The sequence below is a fragment of the Dioscorea cayenensis genome, chromosome 20, assembly GCF_009730915.1.
Source record: "Dioscorea cayenensis subsp. rotundata cultivar TDr96_F1 chromosome 20, TDr96_F1_v2_PseudoChromosome.rev07_lg8_w22 25.fasta, whole genome shotgun sequence".
NCBI lineage: Eukaryota > Viridiplantae > Streptophyta > Magnoliopsida > Dioscoreales > Dioscoreaceae > Dioscorea > Dioscorea cayenensis.
This window is the reverse complement of record NC_052490.1, coordinates 15,378,875-15,389,234: the sequence shown is the minus strand read 5'-3', so window position 1 is coordinate 15,389,234 and position 10,360 is coordinate 15,378,875. Positions and strand designations below refer to the sequence as shown.

General features: G+C 42.0%; 1 non-coding gene across 1 annotated transcript; it reads right to left on the bottom strand.

Annotated features, from left to right (window-relative positions):
• Nucleotides 1-3,460: 3,460 nt before the first annotated feature.
• Nucleotides 3,461-3,567, bottom strand: LOC120252149. The gene has a single exon (XR_005533695.1). It is a non-coding gene; the product is annotated as a small nucleolar RNA R71 (small nucleolar RNA).
• Nucleotides 3,568-10,360: the final 6,793 nt, after the last annotated feature.

The following is a 10,360-nucleotide window of genomic DNA, read 5'->3' as shown; positions in this document are numbered from 1 at the left end:
TCTTCAGCATATCACACACCTCAAGAAAGCTCTCTATATGACTGTTTGGATCTTCATCGACCAAACCATTGAATTGTGTGGATTGCTGCAACATGTGGATGAATGCAGGCTTTAGTTCGAAGTTCTGAGCTATAATCGGGGGACTTACAATACTCGACTGTGTCCCCAACACTGAAGCTCTGGCATAATCGGATAATGTTCACTATTACTCATTTTGTTCTGTCATGTTTTCAGATACTTCCACTTCCAAATCAGCTAAATTAGACTGTTCTTGTATAGGCTCTTTCCCTTTTCTTCTAAGTGTACATTCAAGCTCAGGATCTCCTTCAATCAAAATTGAGGGATTCCCTCGGGTTATAACCTGGAGCTGCACCAAAAAAGAAAGAAAAAGAAATCAGAACGATGATAGAATAAGAAGATATCAAATAGAATGTATGGTGAAATAGCTAAGAAAATAAAGTGCAAAGTATTTCTAAACGCCTTCAAACCGGCAGCGGCGCCAAAAAGTTGGCAAGATCCCCTTGCGGATATCCCGCAAGTGCACGGGTTTGTCGAAGTAATAATCCCGGATGAGCGGGTATCGAATCCACAGGGAGTAGGGAATAAAAACACTTAATCCGCTTCTTAGCTATGTGAAAGATCAGTAGTGATAAGTGTGACAATGATTCAATTCTCAAAAGTAAAAATAACAAGTAAGAGAGCACGAGTAAAGGAGAAGGTAAGGCAATCGATAAAGATGGGGCACTATGCCCAAATCTAAGGTCAACTATGCCTAACTCTATACATGTCCCGGAGGAGAGATTAGATAACCTCTCAACCTCACACTCGAATAGAGTTGTAATAAGCTCTAGGGATTCCAAGTGATAAATCTCTTCCTAATTATAGACCTAACCCTTTAGTCCAGGTGTAAGGTCCCTAACCACGATTAAACCCTAGATACTAAGATCACCTCAATGCTTCACTCCATTGCACGCGCAATTAAGCCCCAGCGTAGGGTCATCCCTTACACCATTCACTCTATTATGGCCGCAAAGAACTCGAGGAACGGAGGTAGAATCTATCACATCGGAGGGGAAAGGGGACGCTCCTGTACCTCTCGACTCACCCTAGTGTCACTCTCTAACCTAGTTTTGTCTAACGCTCGTTGTGTGTCACTCAATCACAAGGTTACCAACAAGAACGCTCAACCCTAGTGTCACTCTAGGGGAAATGTTCATACAATCAAATATTCAAGGTTGGAACTCACAACAAACATCAATTAATTGAAAGCATAATAAAGAGATTCAATAAAACAAATACATCCTAGGGTTCACAAATACCCAAGTACCCACTAGGGGTTTAGCTTTCCATGGAGCTAAGTACAATCAAAGAAATAGAATGTAAAAGCAATGAATCCATAGAGAAACCCCCTCGATAGTCGTGTCGATGGTCTTGTGGAAAGTCCTCTACTCGTCGTCCAAGGATTCCCTTGTCCGGTATAGGATATACCTCAATGGAAGCTCCCATACCAACCTTTTTCCAAAGGAATAACGATGTCGGAGCCATAGAACCTCTCCAAAACCCTAGCCAATACTTCTCAAAACGCTAGCCGAAACCCTCTCTCAAGTTGGGGAAAAGATGGAGAAAAGAATACTGAAATCGTGGCTGAATCGGCTTTAAATAGGGCTGGAATCGGGAATCCACACGCCCTTGTGGGCGCCCCTGTGGAATTTTCGCACGGGCGTGGGTAATTTCCACACGCCGTGTGGATTCTCTGAAACTGTCATTTTCGGCCGACTGTGAACAGTAACTACTACATTGTTTGCAGCATTGATTGGCTACAGTACTCTGCCAAAAAATACTCCCGAATCCACTTTTCATCAAGGTAACCTAAACGGGCACACGTTTATGCCATGGATCGCTTTGCTTCTTCAATGACGGATAAGTTGATGGAAATCTTGTTCTATTTGCATAAGTCGGAGTGCTTGAGTGTGACTGCCCTTGTGCCCCTCCAAATGGTTTTGCAAACTCAAATACGGGGAGGTTGGCACACACACTAGCATCTCGCACCCGACTTATATCTTCGCGTTTGAACTTTAGCAAAATTTCCTCCAAAATCGGTGCATTGGGATCCACATTGGCTTCTTTCCTTCATAATTGGTTTCACAACCTTACCTGCATAAAAGTAACATAAAAACACACATATTAGTGTAAAAACCCGAGAAAAGTAATGCTCAACATAAGGAAAGAACGCTTCGCATTCATATCGCACAAGCACTTATCAGGGACTTAGATGTGACTAGGGGCCTTTTGCCTGGACCAAAGGGTTAGGTCTATACATTGGAAGAGGCTTTATCACATGGATTCCCTAGAACTCCATACAACTATGCACAGTGTGAGGTGTTGAGACTGTGCGATTTCTCCGCCCGGACATAGTATAGAGTTAGTCACGGTTGACCTTAGATTTGGGACCGTGTGCTTAAGGATTTCCACGACTCATTGAGCATTAATTTGGAAGTATAATAGTTGGTCTTGCACTTGACACATTAATCCTAGGGAAGCATTGTCCGAGTACCCCACTTCTATCGATAGCCTTACCTCTCACTTACTTGTGCCTCTCATTCTTATTTCTTTTATCTTTGTTTACATTACATTTTATCGAGACTATCATTGTTCACTTTCACGTTGTGAAGTAACAGTTTAAGTATTTTTACTCCCTACTCTCTGTGGATACGATACCCCACTCACTTGGGATTTATTACTCGACAAACCCGTGCTCTTGCGGGTCACACACAAGGGGCGTTGTCAAGTTTTTGACACCGTTGCCGGGGAGTAGGTGTTTAGAGATACTTTGCACTTTGCGATCTTAGCTATTCATTCATTTATTTTTTCTATTTCACATCTTCTTATTCTTTCATTGTTCTGATTTGTTTTTCTTTCTTTTGTGCAGTCCAGGTTATGACCCAGGAAACCCTTCGACATTGCTTGAAGGTGATCCTAAGCTTGAACGTACACTCAGAAGAAGGGGAAAAAAACCTGTGCAAGAACCTTCGAATCTAGCTGAAGAGGGAAGTTGCAAGGATCTGGCAACATGGCAGAACAGAATGAACAACAGAGAATACTTTATTATTACGCCAAACCTTCAGTATTGGGGACACAATCTAGCATTGTGCGACCCCCGATTACAGCTCCGAACTTTGAGCTAAATCCAGCATTCATCTAGATGATACAACAGTCAGCGCAGTTCAATGGCTTGGCCGATGAAGATCCAAACAATCACATTAAAAACTTCTTGGAAGTTTGTAACATGCTGAAGATCAACGGTATTACGGATGATGCTATTAGATTGAGGGCTTTCCCATTTTCTCTAAAAGGAAGAGCAAAGCAGTGGTTACATTCTTTACCATGAGCATCCATCACGCTTTGGAATGAGGTGGTCTAAGCTTTCTTGGCTAGGTACTTCTCTCCGGGAAAGTCGGCAAAGCTTCGCAATGAGATTTCATCCTTTGTTCAGATGAAGCTAGAGTCCTTGTTTGAGACATGGGAGCGTTTCAAAGACCTTTTACGGAAGTGTCCACAACACGGATTCCCTGAGTGGATGATCATTCATACCCTTTAACAACAGTTTGAATCCAAGTACAAGACAGCTTTTAGATACCGCCGTAAGAGGTATAATGAGGAATAAAGACCCCCGATGAAACCCGCCAATTGGTAGAAGAAATGGCTATGAATAGCTACCAATAGAATGCAAGGGAATGGAAGAAAGTGGGCAGACTCCATGAAATTGATACAGTTACATTGTTGGTGGCTCAAGTGGAGGCATTGAGTAAGAAGTTAGACACTCTAACGTCTCCTAAATTGGCGGCCGTAACAAATTATGATGGATGTGGGGGAGGACATACCCCATTCATTTGCCCGATAGCCGTTGGTGGTACTTTATCCATTAAGCAAGTTGACTTTGTGGGTAATGCAATGAGAAACCAAGGCAATCCGTATAGCAACACCTACAATCAAGGGTGGAGGAACCACCCCAAGTTCTCATGGAGTAACCAAGGGCAACAGAAGGCCATAGCACCGCTAGGTTTTCAACACCCGAGCATGGAGAATAGAGTGTCAGGTTTGGAGACCCGAATGACTAATTTAGAGAAAGCCTTGACCCATTTTGTGTAATCATCTGATACATAGTTCTAATCGGTCGAGGCTACACTTCGCAACCACACCGCTTCACTGCACAATCTAGATAACCAAGTGGGATAGATCGTGAAGTCTCTATGAAAGAGGCCACAAGGTAGTTTGCCTAGTAATACTGAAACCAACCCACACAAACATGTGAAGGTGATTACTTTGAGAAATAGTCATGAGGTGGAGGGAAAACTTCCTAGTGAGAAGACCAATGGTGAGGCACCGGAGGTTGTGGAGGTTGAGGAAAGAGTTAACAAAGAAAAGGAGATGGCGCCCTCACTTTACAAGCTAAGAATTCCTTACCCTTCAAGATTGAAGAACGACCAAAATAATGAGCAATACAAGAAGTTCTTGGGTCTATTCAAGCAATTGCACATCAACATTCTTTTTGTGGAGGCGTTGTCTCAAATGCCTCGGTATGCTAAGTTCTTGAAAAATCTTTTGACCAACAAGAGGAAGTTGGAAGAGAATGCATTAGTGATCTTAAATGCCTCTTGTTCAGTGGTGTTGCAAAAGAATATGCCAAACAAGAAGAAAGACCCAGGAAGCTTCATTATCCCATGCAACATTGGCAACTTGGGTGAAGAGATGACATTAGCAAACTCAGGGGCTAGTATCAACGTCATGCCATACTCGTTCTTTTAAAAATTAGGCTTGGGAGAGCCTAGGCCCACTCGGATGACTTTGCAATTGGCTGACCGAACAGTGAGACATCCGAGGGGCATCACTGAAGACGTGCTTGTCAAGGTGGACAAGTACATATTTCCTATAGACTTCATAGTGTTGGATGTAAATGAGGATGCAGATGTTCTTTTGATACTTGGGAGGCCATTCTTGTGCACTTCCAAGGGCATTGATTGACATGGACGGCGGGGAGTTGACACTGAGGGATGGAGATAACAAGCACATATACCTCATTGCCAAAGCCATGCGATATTCTCTTGACTTTGATGATACTTTATATTTTCTTGACACTACTGATGAACTAATAGATGAATATATACAAGAAATGTTGAATCTAGACCCATACGAGGGGTTGCTAGACAAAGACGAGGAGAACGAGGAGTTGATGATGCTTGGTCTAGTTGATCATGAAAAATATGCTCCGGAAGATGAAGCGAGCGAGAAGATGCTACAAGAAATGCCCCAAGGCTGTTGGGAATGTGCATGAAAGGAACAATGGTGACAAGCCCTCAAGTGGTAACAAGCTCGACAACTCTCCTTCTACCTTCAAGAGGCTTTGCTCATTGTGCTTTCAAGTCATGGGTAAGAAGGAAACCTTCATCTATGAGCCCTCGTGTGGTAAGACAAGGTACGTTAAGCTATGTGACGTTAAACAAGTGCTTCTTGGGAGGCAACCCAAGCATTTATTCTTTTGTTAGTTGTTAGTTTAGTGTTTACATAAATAAGACATTGAGTGTTGGTGTCTATATGTTTTGATGCATTGTTGTGATTCTCTTGTGAATGAGTTGGTGTTATCGTGTGTTTAAATATCTATGGTGAAGTTGTTGGTCGTTTGAGCATGTTTCGTGTTTTTCTCTAGTATATTTTGCATGCTAGAAGCAGGCTCTGAGTGTTTTAATATGTACAGGAATTTTCTGCAGAGGCTGCAGTACTCCTAAGGCATCCAGAGAAAACACACGGGCGTGTGGAATTTCCACACACCCGTGGGTCTCTACTGAGAGCTCATCCAGAGAAGGAATAGGGGCGTGGACTCGCCCCTATGAACGACCTTGTGAGATTCACACGCCCGTGGGTAATTTCCGCAGCGGCGTGTGTCTTCTTGCAGACATTTAGAGATTTTTCCTAAGAAGACACAGGGGCGTGGACTCGCCCCTGTGGATGACCCAATGATAAACACACGGGCGTGGGTAATTTCTGCACGCCTGTGGGGAATTTCCGTACGGGCGTGTGAAACACTTAGAGTTTCTCGGGTTGGACAGAGAAGCCACAGGGACATGGGGATTCCCTGTGGGTCGGGCACACGGGCGTGGGTATTTTTTGCACGCCTGAGTGGATGTGTTTAGAGGCAAAAAGTATTTTCCCGAGAGCGCACAGGGGTGTGCATCTGCCCATATGGGTCTCTCCTGTGGAATCCCACGGGCGTGGGTAATTTCCACACGCCCGTGTTAATGTACATAAACTCTAGAATCGCGGGTTTTCTTTAAAATCTATTCAAGTTTCTCTACCTTCACACCATCAACTGCTCAAAAAACATACACACTCACTCGCCCGACCTTGCTTCATCATTTTAGAAGGATTTTACTTGATTTTTCTGGCTGATTTTAAGTTCTACATCTTCAACTCGTCGGTAAACCCTCTTTACTTCTCTTCTACGTAAATTCTTGATTTTAATTGTTAAAACTGGTAAATATTGTGTCGTCTCTACAATTAGAAGGGGTATGCATGCTTAGAACTAATATAGAAGCGATTTAATGATGTATTTGTGAGTTCTTAGCATGCAGCCGTGCGTTTTTCACTCCTCATGGATCCACACGGGCGTGTGGAAATTCCACACGGCCGTGTGGATTTCTATAGCATTAACCTGTGAGTATTCTTGATCAAATTTCTTTTCAAATCTTGCAGGAATGGCCCCCTGATCGAAGAAGCAAGCTGACAAACGTCCACTTGAGCATTCCCCTAAGTCGGATCACATGGAGTTTGCTATTTCCGAGCATCAGGCTCGGTTTGAGCGGCTATCTAAGCTCAGGTTTGGTCAAACCCGATTTCCGAACATGAGCATTCTTAGGGAAGTTCAGACAGCAGATGACATTGACACTTGATGTATATCTTATTTATTTCTTGTTATTTTTGCTTTATTTTGTATTGTTGTTAGACCTGCACTACTCAGAAAGGATCTTCCTTCTAAGTTTATCTTTTATTTTCGTTTTGTTGTCTCGAGTTGTATTCATTGTCTTATCTTTTATAAACTTAAGTTGTTCTTTTTATTGAGCTTCACTGAACCCCCTTGTGTATGCATGCAAATGGTCTTGTTAGTATGGGAAATGAGGACTAGTCATAGATACGGCCAATGTGGGTCGTGTGTGCTTCACAACCCGTTGGAACTTTACTCCCAAAGATTTAGCTCCATCAAACAAAACACTAGGAATCAGGGGAGTATTGTTTCAATTGTCACTCCCACATATATGCTTGTTTGATTTATTTTCTATTATGCTTGCATGGTACATTGGGGACAATGTACATCTTAAGTGTGTGGGGGAGTTCACTTCGCACATGTCTTTTACACTAGTTTTTTTTATTGACATGTATGCTCACGTAGGCAATGGCGATTCACCTTAGTTGCAATACATGTATTCTTAAGTTTAGGAGAGGTTTTAACATTGAATATTCTCATGTTTTAATTCTTACTTGAATTTTAGGAATTTTTGCCCGATTGACACTTATTGCACTACTCTCTCATAAAACTCTTTTAGAAACTCGAGTTTCATGTTTAAGGGACTAAGTTTTGTTTCTTGTGTTATTTTGCTAAAAAAGAAGAAAAAAACATATATATATATATATTGTTTGGTTGAGCATTGGGGGTGGAAAGAGCTACCACCTATGAAGTATGAAGCTACTCTCATAAGTCGGATACTAGTTATGCCCTAATGAGTAAAGAGCTATCTCATGGGATGAGTGAAAGCTACCATCCCGGTAGAAAGAGCTACTACCTTCAAAGTTTGAAAGTCACCTTAGCGGCCGCTTAGGAAAGGGCTACCTTAGAGGATGTTTGAAGCTACTACCATCTTTTTCTTTTGTTATGTTTTGTAGATAAATAAATCCCTTATACGTAGAACTTTGAGAAGTATACCTTGGGTTAAATTGAGTGAGTTTACACACACTTACACGATTTTGGGTTTGTTGTCCTTTTTTATTCAAGTTTTTAGCTAGAGCATTGATTTTTCGTATTTAGTGTTGAAATTTCCCTTACTTGTAGAATGCTCTCCTTGCATGCTTTGGTGAACCTAAAGCCGAGCACATTCAATATTTCCTTCTTTTATGCTTCAATGTGTTATTTTTGCTTGAGGACAAGCAAAAGCTTAAGTGTGGGGGAGTTTGATAAGTACTTGTGTGATAAGAATGCGAAGTGTTTTTTCCTTATGTTGAGCATTACTTTTACCAGGTTTAAGCACTAATACATGTGTATTTTTGTTCTTTTGCGCATGTAGGGTTGTGAAGCTAAGTATTGAGAAAAGAAGCCAAAAGTAGATCGTAAACACATTATTTGGTAGAATCTTCGAAGGAACAAATGCGAAGACAGAAGTGGGACTCTAAGATACATGAATGTGTGCCAACCTCCATGAATTTAAGTCACTACAATGAGTTGGAGGGGCACAAAGGCAGTCACATTTTTATATCCCGACCTATGCATTGATAACAAGACCTCCGCTAATGAAGCTTTTCATTGAAGAAGACGTGCTATCTACGGCATAAACATATGCCCGATTATGTTGCCTCGATGAAAAGTGTGGAGTTAGGAGCGTTTTGGCCGAGTACTATAGCAGGTACTGTAGCATTACTATTCACAGCCTGCTGAAAACAGGATTTCTAGAGAATCCACACAGGCGTGTGAAAATTCCCCACGCCCGTGTGGAAATTACACAGGCCCGTGTAGAAAATCCACAGGGGTGTGTGGATGCCCGATTCCAGCACTATTTAAGCTGCGATTCAGCCTGATTTTGAGGATCTTCTTTTCCCCTTCTCTCCAACTTTCATCCATCTTTCAAGGGGCCGGCGGCTAGGGTTTAGAGAGGCTTTTGGCACGTCTTTGGAGTGGTTCTAAGGATTCAACACCGCTCTCCACTTGGAAAAAGGTTGTTAGGGGAGCTTTCGTCAGCACCGATCCAATGAGGTGTGCCCTAGGACGGACAAGAGAACCTTTGGAGAAGACTTGGCTTCTCCACAAGACCATCGACACAACTATCAAGGAGGTTTTCTTATTTAACACTTGTTTCTACTTTCAATTTCATTATTGATTGTATTGTGCTCCATGGAGAGCTAAACCCCCTAGTGGGTACTTGGATTTTGTAAACCCTAGGATGTTATTGTTTCATTGATCTTTTATTATGCTTTCCTTAATTGATGTTTCAATTGAGTTCCAATCTTGAATGCTTGTTAAATGATTTCTCCCTTAGAGTGACACTAGGGTTGAGAGTTCATCTTGGTAACCGTTGTAGATGAGTGACACACTACGAGGGTTAGATATTGCTTGATTGGAGACGGTTGAGAAAGTGAGTCCAGAGATAGCGGAGTGTCCATTTTCCCTCCGGTGTGATTTATCCTACCTCCATTTCCTTGAGTTCTTTGCGGTCACAATAGAGTGAAGTTCTAGAGGATGAACTCCGCTGGGGCTTAGTTGCGAGAGCAACATAGTGAAGCATTGAAGTGATTCTAGTGACTGGGACTTAGATGTGACTAGGGGCCTTTCGCCTGGACCAAAGGGTTAGGTCTATACATAAGAAGAGGGTTTATCACTTGGATTCCCTAGAACTCCATACAACTATACACAGTGTGATGTGTTGAGATTGAGTGATTTCTCCGCCGAGACATAGTGTAGAGTTAGTCACGGTTGACCTTAGATTTGGGACCATGTGCTTAAGGATTTACATGACTCATTGAGCATTGATTAGGAAGTATAATATTTGGTCTTGCACTTGAAAAATTAATCCTAGGGGGAGCATTGTCTGAGTATCCCACTTCTATCGATTGCCTTACCTCCCACGTACTTGTGCCTTTCATTCTTGTTTCTTTTATTTTTGTTTACATTACATTCTATCGATACTATCATTGTCCACTTTCACATGGTTAAGTAGCAATTTAAGTATATTTACTCCCTACTCCCTATGGATACAATACTCCACTCACTTGTGATTAATTACTCGACAAACCCGTGCACTTGCGGGTCACACACAAGGGGTGTTGTCAATGCATAAGAGCCCTCACGGAGTGTTAAAACTTGAATCTAGAAAGCCCAACGATGCATGCGATCTCCTGTATGGAGGCACAAGTACTTGCACACCTTTTAGCTCGCTGACACACCCCTTGCGTGTGACCCGTAAGTACACGGGTTTGTCGAAGTAATAATACCCCAGTTAGTTGGTAGTCAAATCCAGAGGAAATAGTTATCAGAAATATAAAGATTGCTATTTAACCAAAGTAAAGATGAATCAATAATGCTGTGAACAAAATCAATATGAAA